General features: G+C 38.0%; 1 protein-coding gene across 4 annotated transcripts in view; it reads left to right on the top strand.

Moving 5' to 3' along the window:
* The window catches only part of COL19A1 (collagen type XIX alpha 1 chain), a 338,738-nt gene that overhangs the window by 224,291 nt on the left and 101,956 nt on the right, over positions 1-12,491 (top strand). The window lies entirely within an intron of this gene.

Below are 12,491 nucleotides of genomic sequence, written 5' to 3'. Positions count from 1 at the left end.
AAAGATCATCTAACCAGTTAGCTTATCTGGATCCTTTACCCCAAGCTTCTAGAAAAAAAAAAAAAAAGATTCAATTTCTCGTAGTTCTGGTAACTCTGCAGCCTATGAGAGTCTGGTTTGTGTCCAAGCTGCTCCACTGACACTGCACTCTCTGTGGTCACCAACAATCTCTGCATTGCAGATTCCCTGAGCACTTTTCAGGCTTCATCTTACTTTACTGCTACACAGGAGTGTATACTATTGACTGCTCTCTCCTTGAAACTCCCTATTCTGTTGGTTTAGCAACACTGGGTTTTTTCTCCTATGCCTGGGGCCATCTTTTTGTCTCCATTAGCAGCTTTTCTTCTGCCTCCTGTATGTTGGATGGACTAATGAATGCCGGTTTTTTATTTCAACTCAGACATTGTTCCTGAGTTCCGGGCTGGTACATTCCATTATTTTTTAGTATCTCCACTTGGAAGTCTCCTAGCTACCACAGAAGTATAATGTCCAAAACTAATCTCTAAAAATAATCCTAGATTTTTTTTCTTCTTCATCCTCCCCATCTAAACAGTCCCTAAATCATATCAGTTCTACATCCCAGTAGCCCACAAATCCTCTCCGTCTTCACTGTCACTGCCTTAGTTTAGACCTCTGTCAATTTGAACCTATATTTTTGAAGTCATCTGAGAGCTGGTCTCGTTGCCTCTACCTTCTCCAAGTGGAGCAAAACTTCTAAATCATGACAGCATCTAGGTGGGCTTGGATGGCTTAAAATTCTCTAACAACTTAAAACTATTTGATTTTAAATTCCTCAGTCGCTTCTTTTCTCTTCAAGAAAGATGGATTCCACATCCTCTACATGCCATTCTGGGCCCTCCATGGTTTGCCTTTTACCTGCCTTGGCCTATCTTCCTCTATGCCCTTCCTTCTTTTGTAATCAGTGATCTTCCCTTACTATTTCAGAAATGCCATGACTTGCAAATGTTCTCCAATAGGCCTATATATACTTCTCTCTATCTTCATGACTCAGCTCAGACATTTCTCCTGTAGAACCTTTGCCAGTGCTCTCAGCATCTGAGGTTTCCTCCCATGGTCCTATATCTTACACCTCTGACAGATACAGCACATTACTTTGGACCCTTATTTTCCTCATCTGTCTGACCACTGCACTGTGACTTTTTTGAACCTCTATTTTCTCACCATTGCTTAGAACAGTCTCTGGCCTATAGCATGTGATTATTGTTTATTTAATGACTGAGTAACAAATGAATATGTTTTGTAGACGAAAAAATTAAAACCAGGCAAGTGACCTAAAGACCAAAAACACCCTGCACCACCACTAGAGGGCCTCAACCTAGTACCTTAGGAATCTCTTAGGATGTGCTCACCTGCCAAAAATGAACATGATTGCTGTCCTGTCATTGATTTCATTTCACTTTAGCCATTCTAGTGGATTGTCCTATTAACAATGCACTGGTGCCAATTTATATTTGTTATATAAAAGCAGATTGGGGGAATGAGGGGGTGAGGAAGCATGAGCTGGGTATCTGCATTAGTCCAATCTCACACTGCTATGAAGAACTACGTGAGACTGGGTAACTTATAAAGAAAAGAGGCTTAATTGACTCACAGTTCAATTAGGGAGATCTCAGGAAACTTACAGTCATGGCAGAAGGGAGAAGGGGAGGCAAGCACGTCTTCACATGGCAGCAGGAGAGAGTGAGTGTGAAGGGGGAAGTGCACTTTCGAGCAACCTAATCTCGTGAGAACTCACTCACAAGGCAGCACTAGGGGGATGGTGCTAAACCATTAGAAACCACCCTCCTGACCCAATCACCTCCCACCAGGTTCCTCCCCCAACACTGGAGATTACAATTTAACATGAGATTTGGTTGGGGACACAGAGCCAAACCATATCAGTATGCTAGAATCTAGTCTTTAAAGGAATCAGTTTTGTTGATTTTTATTTCAAAGTTTTAGGCAAAACAGGGAACACATTGTAAGATCTTTAAAATAATTGTGTCATGCTTTAAAGAAGAAAAGCTGGTGAATGCTAACAGGCAAGATTAGACCTTCGCGTAGTTTTCTAAACCTATGATGCTGCTTTTAAGACAGGATAATTGTTGTCTCAAAGGAGGAATTTGCATGTTGAAGGCCTTTATGACAAGCTTGCCAAACGTGTAGGAGAGAAGAGGATTACACCGAATTCTGGAATGAGTTCTCAACTATAGATCAAATGAGTTTACTGAAGAATTCAGAAGATTAAAAAACATGTGACTGTATGATAGGATTTATAGTGTTCAATTCCACAGACTTTAGTTTATTGCCAGAGTGTTTGGGGGAGAGAGGTGCTTATTCTATTTCAAATATAGATTTAGAACTTAAACTCAGCTATGGGTCTGACACACAGTGTTCATTAAATCCTGGGAACATAGTATTTGAAAAAAATGGTTTATTAACTTTTTAAATATAATAAAATACCCAATTTGTTAGAAAAATTAGGAAAAAATCTATGCAAAAGACCAAGTGTTTACTTTGGTGGCATGACCTCGGCTCACTGCACCCTCTGCCTCCCAGATTCAAGCAATTCTCCAGCCTCAGCCTCCCGAGTAGCTGGGACTACAGCTGCACACCACCACGCCCAGCTAATTTTTGTATTTTTAGTAGAGACAGGGTTTTACCATGTTGGCCAGGATGGTCTCGATCTCTTGACCTCCTGATCCACTCACCTCAGTGTCCCAAAGTGCTGGGATTACAGGTGTGAGCCACCGTGCCTGGCCAGTATTCACTATTTTTAAAGTATCAGCAGAGCACTTATTATCTCTTAGGATTTCCCAGGGAGCTATTTGTATTTTATTACAATTTACAAATAGCTTAAGAGATGTTCCCCCTTAATTGTGGACATTTTTAGATCAAAACATTGTTGTTTTTCATTTATTTGTCTTTTCCAACATTGAACCCTTTGTGACATGCACCTTACTTTATGGCAAGAAGGAAGGCAAGAAGAGAACAAGAGACGGGTTGGTAGGATCTACAGTTTTTCTCATTGTTATTGGAGTCAGTGTATGCCTCACCCCAGTGGCCAGTATGTGAGAATCCTGAAGCATGTGCCAATTGATATTTGTTATATAAAAGCAGATTGGGGGAATGAGGGGGTGAGGAAGCATGAGCTGGGTATCTGCATTAGTCCATTCTCACACTGCTATGAAGAACTACGTGAGACTGGGTAACTTATAAAGAAAAGAGGCTTAATTGACTCACAGTTCCACAGGCTGTACAGGAGGGATATTGAAATGAAATCAATGACAGGACAGTAATCATGTTCATTTTTGGCAGGTGAGCACATCCTAAGAGATTCCTAAGGTACTGGGTTGAGGCCCTCTAGTGGTGGTGCAGGGTGTTTTTGGTCTTTAGGTCACTTCCCTGGTTTTAATTTTTTCGTCTACAAAATATATTCATTTGTTAATCAGTCATTAAATAAACAATAATCACATGCTATAGGCCAGAGACTGTTCTAAGCAATGGTGAGAAAATAGAGGTTCAAAAAAGTCACAGTGCAGTGGTCAGACAGATGAGGAAAATAAGGGTCCAAATATGAATATCTTACGAAAATGTGAAATGTATTTTTAAAAAATTTTAATTTTGTCTCTCTTATCAAACAGTAATTAAATACTATGTAATATCCCTCAAATAAGTGAATATTTTATATCATTTAAACATTATGTTTGAGCAGTTAGTCTTTAGGAAAGCTGGAGGGAGACTTTAGTCAGCATGATTGTCTGCAAAGAACAAAGGAATAGGAATTACCAGGAGGCATGAATTTTTTATTTTTTTAATAACAGCATACTTTATAAGAAAATGTTCTTCCCTTTGGGGGTTTAAGATGTTTCTGAAATCAAACATAGTGTTGTTATTTAGGGGAGTGTCCGTGAAGACTTTAAAAGTCTTGAATTGAAGGGACTCTAAGTCCCCGATGGCCTGAAGCAATTCAAACAATTAAAGTGTTTTAACCAGTCTTTCTACTTGATTATTTGTTCTGAAGCCAAATTTGTATATTCTCACTTTCTTACAAAATGTTTGTACCAAAAGGACAACTTGTTTACCAAAATAATTTCCGACAAATAGCTAAGAGTGTGTGTGTGTGTGTGTGTGTGTGTGTAAGAGGACAACGTTTTGTCCCCTGAGACATTATATCTCCTAGGGAAAAAAGATTTCTAGTAATGGAAAATTTACTAACGCTAGTTTTATTAAACTAACATTATTAAATTATCTTCGTGAATCAGTGTTTCATGGAAAGTCATTATATATCACTCCAATTTAGCTAAACCCATATTCAATAGCAACTTTTTGTGTCTTTAGGACTTATTTGAAATTTATACACATGCAATATGCATATGATGAAACTATTCTTAATCACAGCGCTTGTCATTGAACAGTGACTAACCCGGTTAACAGAGCTAGCTACAATGTATTTTTGTAAAGTATTTGTCCAATTTCTTGTTAAAAACCAAAGCTGATCTTACCTATACAAAGGAAAAAGCTCCCAAAGTCTCCCATATAACTTCTGCCATCTTGTCCTAAGCGAATATTCTTCATTGGAGGGAAACTATTACATAGAGATCTCTTGGATTTATTTCAATACATAAAGATTATGACTGAGAACAGTTTTTCAGTATGAAAGGACTAAGCGTCTCCCTCGGGAAGGAAATAGCACTAACTCCTGAGGAAACAGGTTCAGAGGAAAGAGGGATGAAGCAGACCAGGAGAATTTATTACCATCACTAGCTCTGCATTAAGTACTGTATTTCCAGTGTCTTAGGGAATCCTTAAAACTATCTTGAAAAGTAGAAATTATCTTCATTTTATAATGGGGTAAATGATACTTGGAAATGTCAAGTAACTTACCCAAGATGAAACAAGCAGTGAAGACAGAACTGAAACACAGGAACAGATCCCTAAACATTTATTCTGCCAGACTTCAGGTGTGAAAGACAAGCTTCTAGTTTACAGTTCAACTAAGATTAGTCTTCCTCAAACATCATACCTAGAACAATGTTTGATTTTTCCATGGCAATGAATGGCACTATCCTGACTCCAGACAGCGAGATGGTATAGGATAGCATAGGATGGCGGTGAGGAATTTAGTCCTTCTCCTCACTAGCTTGTCCTGGAACAATTTTCTTAATGTTTCCTTGTCTCCATTTTCGTTTCTGTAAATTTGAAATAATAGCACCTACCCACCTACTTTTTCCCACAGTGGCTACAAGAGCCAAATGTCATTGATGTGAAAGAACTGTCTTCTAAATGTAAAGCTCTATCTAAACGTAACTTAGTTCCACTGTTATTATTCTGAACACCCATTCACACTGCAGAGAGATGAGATTGTCTTCAATCAGTAATTAAACCAACACTTCTTTTCTCTCTTTACAGTTCTCCAAAAATCTAGTTAACAGAAATTTGAATGTCTATCAATGAATTGCTGAAATAAAAGATCACTTTGCATATGTCACACTTATTCCAGATACGTCATGAAGAGATCCAAAAGTTATTCCCAATTAGGTAACAATAACAACCAGGTCTAAAGAGGCAGTGATGTTTTTTCTCCTGAGATTTAGAGCCTCTTCCTTGCTTGTGGGGCTTGTTCCTTTACCATCTGAGCTGTCACATTTTATTAGTTGTGATGCTAAGTCTCAACTGTCCTTCCTCACACTCCAATAAAAGCTAGTCTTTTTCAAAAGCCTTCCAATTATCTGAGTAGCATAAGCAATGGAAAGTAATAGACTTATGTTATGATAATGAGACTTGGAAAGTCTCAAGACTTGGAATGCCTTTGTTTATTTCAAAGTATTCTGGTTCTTAGTTTCTTTAGAAAAGAGAGGAAAGCAGCTGGAAATGAGGCAGAGCAGGAGAGAAAGTAGGAGAATTTAACTAATGAGCCATTAAAGGAAGTAGGTATTAGCCCACCCATTTGACATTAACTTTCCTTCTCATTCATCATTACTGGAAAAAACGTTTATTAAAAACCACACTAATTTAAAAATGTGTTATTATTTCTTCTGTTACAAGCAAGGCTTTTTATTTTCTTTCATTTTTTTTCTTCTGGTATTGTTTTTATGCATTGTTTCATTATTGCAGTATGAGAATTGAGCAGTGGGCTCCATTTGTCACATTTGTGTGCATAGCAATTTAGGTTAAAAACAGAAATTCAAAAAAATGTGTAACATGGGGCAACAGCTCCATCTACTGTTTCTGTAGGAAAAGCTCTAGTCAAAGAATGATAATAGCTCTTTGAAGGATGTCAGAGGAATGGAAATTTTTCGATGTTTGAAGTTTATTTTAAATCCATATGATGTTTTTAAATTATTTTCAGGATTTTGTTACACTTATGCTTACCTTGAAATTTAAATATAAATGCTATTTCATCAGCAGTCATTTTCAATGTCAACTTGATGCTCTTTTGAGGTAAAAATCCATACCTACTTCATGGATCTCTAAAATGCCCTTCTATTGTACAATACCAATAAAACTCTGCAGCATTAATTTTGTGGGAGCTTACTCCAACAAAACATATGCTTCTTTTCTAAAACAAGTCTGATTTGAAACATGTACATTCATGTTTCTATTTTAATTTTAACTTCAATGCAGAACTTCTTCGACCTTTAAAGCATGAATCATTGCACAGTCCTGAAAGTTACAATTATACATCAGTTTGCACAATTAAAAGAGTAAATTTAGGGTGTAAAATTTAATTCATTTACTAAACAAATACTTATGGGCTATCTACCATGTGTTAATCACTATTACGAACATTGAATATACAGTGGTTAAAAACACAAAGCAACAACAAACTACAGACAGGGTCTCTACCTTTCTTTATAACTTACTGTCTGTGGTGAGGCAGTACACCAATGGTTAATAAGCAGTTAAATAAATAGACAAAACAATTTCGGTTTGGAGTGAGGTGCTATGGGGGGAATAAACTGGGTAATGTGATAATGATTTGGAAGGAGGAGATGTTCTTCTCATTACCATCTAATTGAGGTGGTCCAAGGAGGTGTCTCTGAGCAGAAGACATTCCTTAAGAAGGAGCTGGCCATGTGAGGGCCAGAGCAAGAACTTCCCAAACAGAAATATCAGGACTTGCAAAGGGCTTCAGGTGGGGAAAAGCTTGATGTATTCAATAAACATCAAGGAGCTAAGAAAAGAATAGTGCCAGAAAAGATTTGGGAGCTGAGTGGCTTCATCATATAGGGCCTTATAAGAATAGAAAAGAAGGGTTGGGGGGCAAGTGGAGAGATACACGTAGCCATGAAATAACCGGTTACATCTCTGTTTTGTAAGTGTGTGTGTGTGTGTGTGTGTGTGTGTGTGTGTATCTGCAGCGGTTTGATTTTTTTATGTGATGAAATTACTGTTCCTACTGATTCAAGTAAATTATTCTGAAGGTAATATTGTTTTTAGCCCATTATCTTTAGTCTTTGAGTGGGCAGGGAATAGGCTTGTTTGCTGAAAGAAAACAAGAAAATTGACAAAGGTTTGATTGTAGCCCATTTAATTTCAGTCTTGACGGAATCCACTGGATATCACATTGGTCATTAGAGATGGAGAATTTCATCACATCTAAGTCTTTTTCCCCACAGCTAAATCTGATGTTTCCTTTCTGATAGGCTGTAGGTTGAGTCAGTTGAACAGTTGGGGCAATGAAAATACGCTCAAAATGCCATAGAACTAAGTGCCTTCTGGCACTTGTTGCCCCGTTATCCATCACTGTTCTCAACTTCCGTCTCCGACTTTATTTACTATGCACTGAAAACTTAAAGTGCAAAGTTATTATTTTCAGCGTATAGCAAGATCCACCTCTGAAACAATTTAGTGTCCCAAAACACATTTTTGGACTGCGGAATAAAGCAGATGACAAAAACTCTCTCAATGAAACATTTGATTACTTGTTAAAATACCCTCAAAATACCTTGAATGTGACTACACGCATTTTGAAGCTCATCATGTATCAATGGGAATCCAATTCAAATTCTTAACATCCCTTCTAGAAGCTTGAACTGATCAGGGCTTTGTCATGTTGCTCAGTTTTCCTTTCAGCAAGAGAACCACAATCTCTTCTATTAAATGACTGAAGTCTGTGCAATGTAATATCTTCAGAGAAAATGAACCTAACAATTTATTTGAGTCAATGGGAATAGGAATTTCCTTTCTTAAAAAAAAGTAAGACGACACTTTCTCAGATTTAAAAATATAGACACATAAGATCTATAAAATGGAGACATGGCTAGTTAATCATGTTTATTGCCACTTGTCCCTCATGGGGGTAATGGTCCCAGACAAAACAGCTGTTCCCAACATTGCTAAAATTCCAGTGTCACCTTGTGTGACCACAGACTACATAGACATGCATGTGAGGCAGCTGGGGGTATCAGGTTGAGATTTTGAAAACTAGCTCTCAGGTTTTATTTTCTAATTATTTCTCTTTTTCTCTCCTTACGGACAGCAGCAGTAGGACATTATTAGTCACTTTCTGACTTCCTATGTTTTTTACTAATAGTGGTAACATTATGGTGGAAAAATATTCTATTTGTACAGCCACTGACTGCTTGTTTCATCTTGTATTATGTTCTTGAAACCAGCTATTAAGACATCTGGACTAACGTGTCATTTACAGCAATGATGAGACAGAATATTTGAAATCCTTGATCTGTGGTCACCAAACTTGTAATTAGTTGTGATAGTGCCTGGATTAAACGTCATTTCCTTGTGTTGGGTAAACATTAAGGTTTGAGAAGTCAAAGGCCAGTCAGATTTATTAGAACCTTAATTTTCAGAAAGGGAGATTTGTTTCCTAAATAATCTTATAGTTTGCGTTAGATGATATAGTTTCCAAGAGGCTCTCCATACTGTATGTAATTTTACTTTTGTATAACTTTGTGAGGTTGGCAAGAAAAGATTATTTTCATTTAATAGGAATATTCTGGGTCCTGATGAATAAGGAGCTCAGCTCAATTTGTGCAGTCAGTTTTCTCTGCACATCAGTAACTATAGCTTAGTATGATCAAAGGAAAGACTGAAGGAAATTATATAACTAGAGAAGCAACAAGTTTTCAGCATTGTCTAGGGAACCTATAACATGGAAGAAATGTTGGCAGAAAATAAGATTTGAAGAGTCTTCAGCTATGTCTGTAATGAATTCATTAAAAAGTAAAAAGACCCAAAGCAAATATGTCAAAATTGTTAATATTTGACAACATAGGATTGTGGACTCATTGGAATTTATATTATTTTCTGTACTTTTCAGCATGCTTAGAATAGTTCAAATTCATTTTAAGAAGCAGGAAAAATGTTCTATGGGATTAGTAACAGTTAATATCACTGATTACTTCTTCACTGGCTGATATCATCAGCATCTTCTCCTTTGACTGAAATCCTTTGTGGAATGGGGCCACATGTTTTAAAACTAAAATTATTAACTATTTTTTAGAACTTTCCTGAGCACACTCTCTATAACCATGGTGTTCAGTTGAGCCAAGAATTGTCATTTGTAGATTTATCATTAGCACAACCTATAGATAAGGGAGAGACCTTAACATCACACATTTGAGTTGAAAGTGAAGACCACAATCACCCAATCACTCCAGAGCTGCCCAGAATGTCCCCAGCTATTTAAGTTGTGCACATGCTCTTGGCCTCTATGTAACTTGGCAGTGTATAAGCCAGTGCCACCAGCCTGGTTATCTTAAGTCCCAGCAGTGTGCCTTGAAACTTGCATTTTCTTAACTCAGGAAGAGTTGTCATTCTACCAACACTTTTAAAGAGAATGAATGTTATCACCTAATTACAGTAAATGGAAACTCAAAGCATTCATAGGTGCAGGCTGCCTGTGGGGTCCATGTAAGCCAACTTTCCACCAGATTTTGGTGGCATATTGAAAAATTCCTGAGGTCAAACAAGGGGATGGAGGCACAGTTTTTCCTAAGGTATGGTTTTTGTTGGTGGTGATCTTTTGAGGACACCACTGGATACAAATAATTTGTTTTGCACATTCCCCTCCTTGCTAGTTTTCATGCCCCTGTGGCTTTTATCACCTTGTACTGGGTCATTGATGTTGCATCTGTGGGTGGCAAGGCACTCTAAAGATTCCTGCTGCTCCTTATATTGCAGGACACTGACAAATAATATTTTTCCTTTTTCAGGACATACTGGGGAGAGATGAGTATGAAACATTTTATGGATGGATAAGCAGAACGGCAGCATTAGGGGAGGAATCATCTTTTTTTCTAACTATCATGCCATGGAAATCAGTCAAAATGTCCCACTCTATCAATAAGGCAGTGGGCTTTACACCAATTAGGTTGATATCTGGGGAAATAAGTACCTTTAAAGATATTTTTTTCTGCCTTGAAAAACAAAGTGTTAAAAAACCTACAAGCTTCCTAGCATAATTTAGAAAATCTGCTTTTATGAAATGGGTTAATTATACGCATTGAATGCGTTCACTGTCACAGTCTCATCCTCCCACTTCTGTTCCAAAATGACAAGTGAAACCAGGGACTGTGCAATTTTGGAAAACAATCAGATCACATATTGAGTATTTTGCTTATTCATACAACCATAAACGGCCTATGCTTGAGTTCCCTCAATTACACAGCTCAGTATGCAGGCCAGAAGCAGACAAGCCCAGCTCAAGTGATCACTTTCCTGGAATACACGGGGGAACAAGTTTGAAAAATGTCCAAAGTGGCAGATGTGAAAAATTCTCATTCAAGATCCAGAGCTGCTTTTGCTACAATCCTTCACCTGTTAATCGCACTGCCTCTGAACTTGTGAACCAGGGATGCTAGCGATATCTTAGACTGAGACACTTAGGAGCTATAGATCTTTCAAGGTATGGTGCCAGTATATGCCAAGGTGGGGGAAAAGCTAGTGACACAAGACAAGATCATGGATCACAGCACTGCTCAGAATTTTCAGACATTCACCAAGAATAAGCATGTCGCTGCCAGCTTCCAATGAAACTGTTATTATCTTTTGTAGGGGAAACTCCCAAAAGATGTCCTTGATAAATGCTTAAACCATTGTACTGTATCACTTAAATTCTTCAGACTCCTGCAATGCTAATACACAATCTGTCCTCCACAACAGAATACAATGGCACTATTGTAGTCTTAAGTGAAGGATATTTCATTTTCCCTGAGTGAGACAACTTTCCCACAACTGTTATCCACTGCAATTTCATGCTCATTGGAGTTTCTGTGCACCAAAATCATCCCCAAGCAATATACTCTCTTGATTAGCTAGTATTTTATTCCACCTCCTTTGACTATATTTATTTTTTCTTTTCTTCCACCATCTTATAAGTGCTAAGGCTCCTTGCCCTTCATTTGGCATTATTGAAACCTCAAAAGTTACTTAAGATGCTGGTTGAGATTGCTGACTTCCTTCCTTTTCCATCTCAGCCTAACTCTGATCTTTCTTTCTCCCGCTCTCTTTCTAGGAGAAGCCCTCCATGATTTTGAACTTCCTTGTATCTCTGTGTTGTTCCTCTCTCTCTCTTATCCTTACCCTCCTCCCATTTTGGTCACTTTCCTCTTGAATCTTCTTGTCATCCAAGTCTTTCTTTTTTTTTTTTTTTTTTTTTGGAGATGGAGTCTTGCTCTGTCGCTCAGGCTGGAGTGCAATGGCGTGATCTTGGCTAAGTGCAACCTCCGCCTTCTGGGTTCAAGCAATTCTCCTGCCTCAGCTTCCCAAGTAGCTGGGACTACAGGTGCACGCTACCATGCCCTGCTAATTTTTTTGTATTTTAGTAGAGACAGAGTTTCACCACGTGGCCCAAGCTGGTCTCGAACTCCTGAGCTCAAGCAATCTGCCCATCTCGGCCTCCCAAAGTGCTAGCATTGCGGGTGTTAGCCACTGTGCCCAGCCCTTTCAAAAGGCATGTCTACACCAAGTCTCAGATCATTCTTTGCTTGGCGCTTAGTGATTATATACCTCATTAATCCTGTGATCCTTCACCACACAATGCCCTGCTCAATTGTTTAAAAACCAGCTTTAAGATGATTGGTATTTTATTTTCCCATCATCCTTCTCACTGTGAGGTGGTTTAAGGGAAGGAGTTAAAAGATCAAGGCTGTGGGGTCAGACAGACCTGAGTTGAAACCTAGCTCTTGTCTACTATTTATATGACCTTGAGCCAGATATTTAGTCTTTTGTTATGTATACAATAAGGAAACACCACCTCACTGGATTGCTGTAAGAGCTAAATGCAATAATGCATGTACCTCACACAGTTGTCACTTTCAAAGGGTAACTATTCTTATTTATTAATATTTTTGTTATCATTATCCTCATTTAATCATTATTTGCCATCTTCTCATTATTTTTGTCTTTCTTTCCCAGGATTTACGAACTACCATTTCCAAAGCAAAAGGGTTGATATTTTTTCTGTTTTATTATCACCTGCATGTAAATTTTTCTTCTATCTGCTTTGCTCCCCTCCTTCCTAT

The sequence above is a fragment of the Symphalangus syndactylus genome, chromosome 2, assembly GCF_028878055.3.
Source record: "Symphalangus syndactylus isolate Jambi chromosome 2, NHGRI_mSymSyn1-v2.1_pri, whole genome shotgun sequence".
Taxonomy (NCBI): domain Eukaryota; kingdom Metazoa; phylum Chordata; class Mammalia; order Primates; family Hylobatidae; genus Symphalangus; species Symphalangus syndactylus.
The sequence above is the reverse complement of the archived record's forward strand: the minus strand, read 5'-3'. Positions and strand labels throughout refer to the sequence as shown.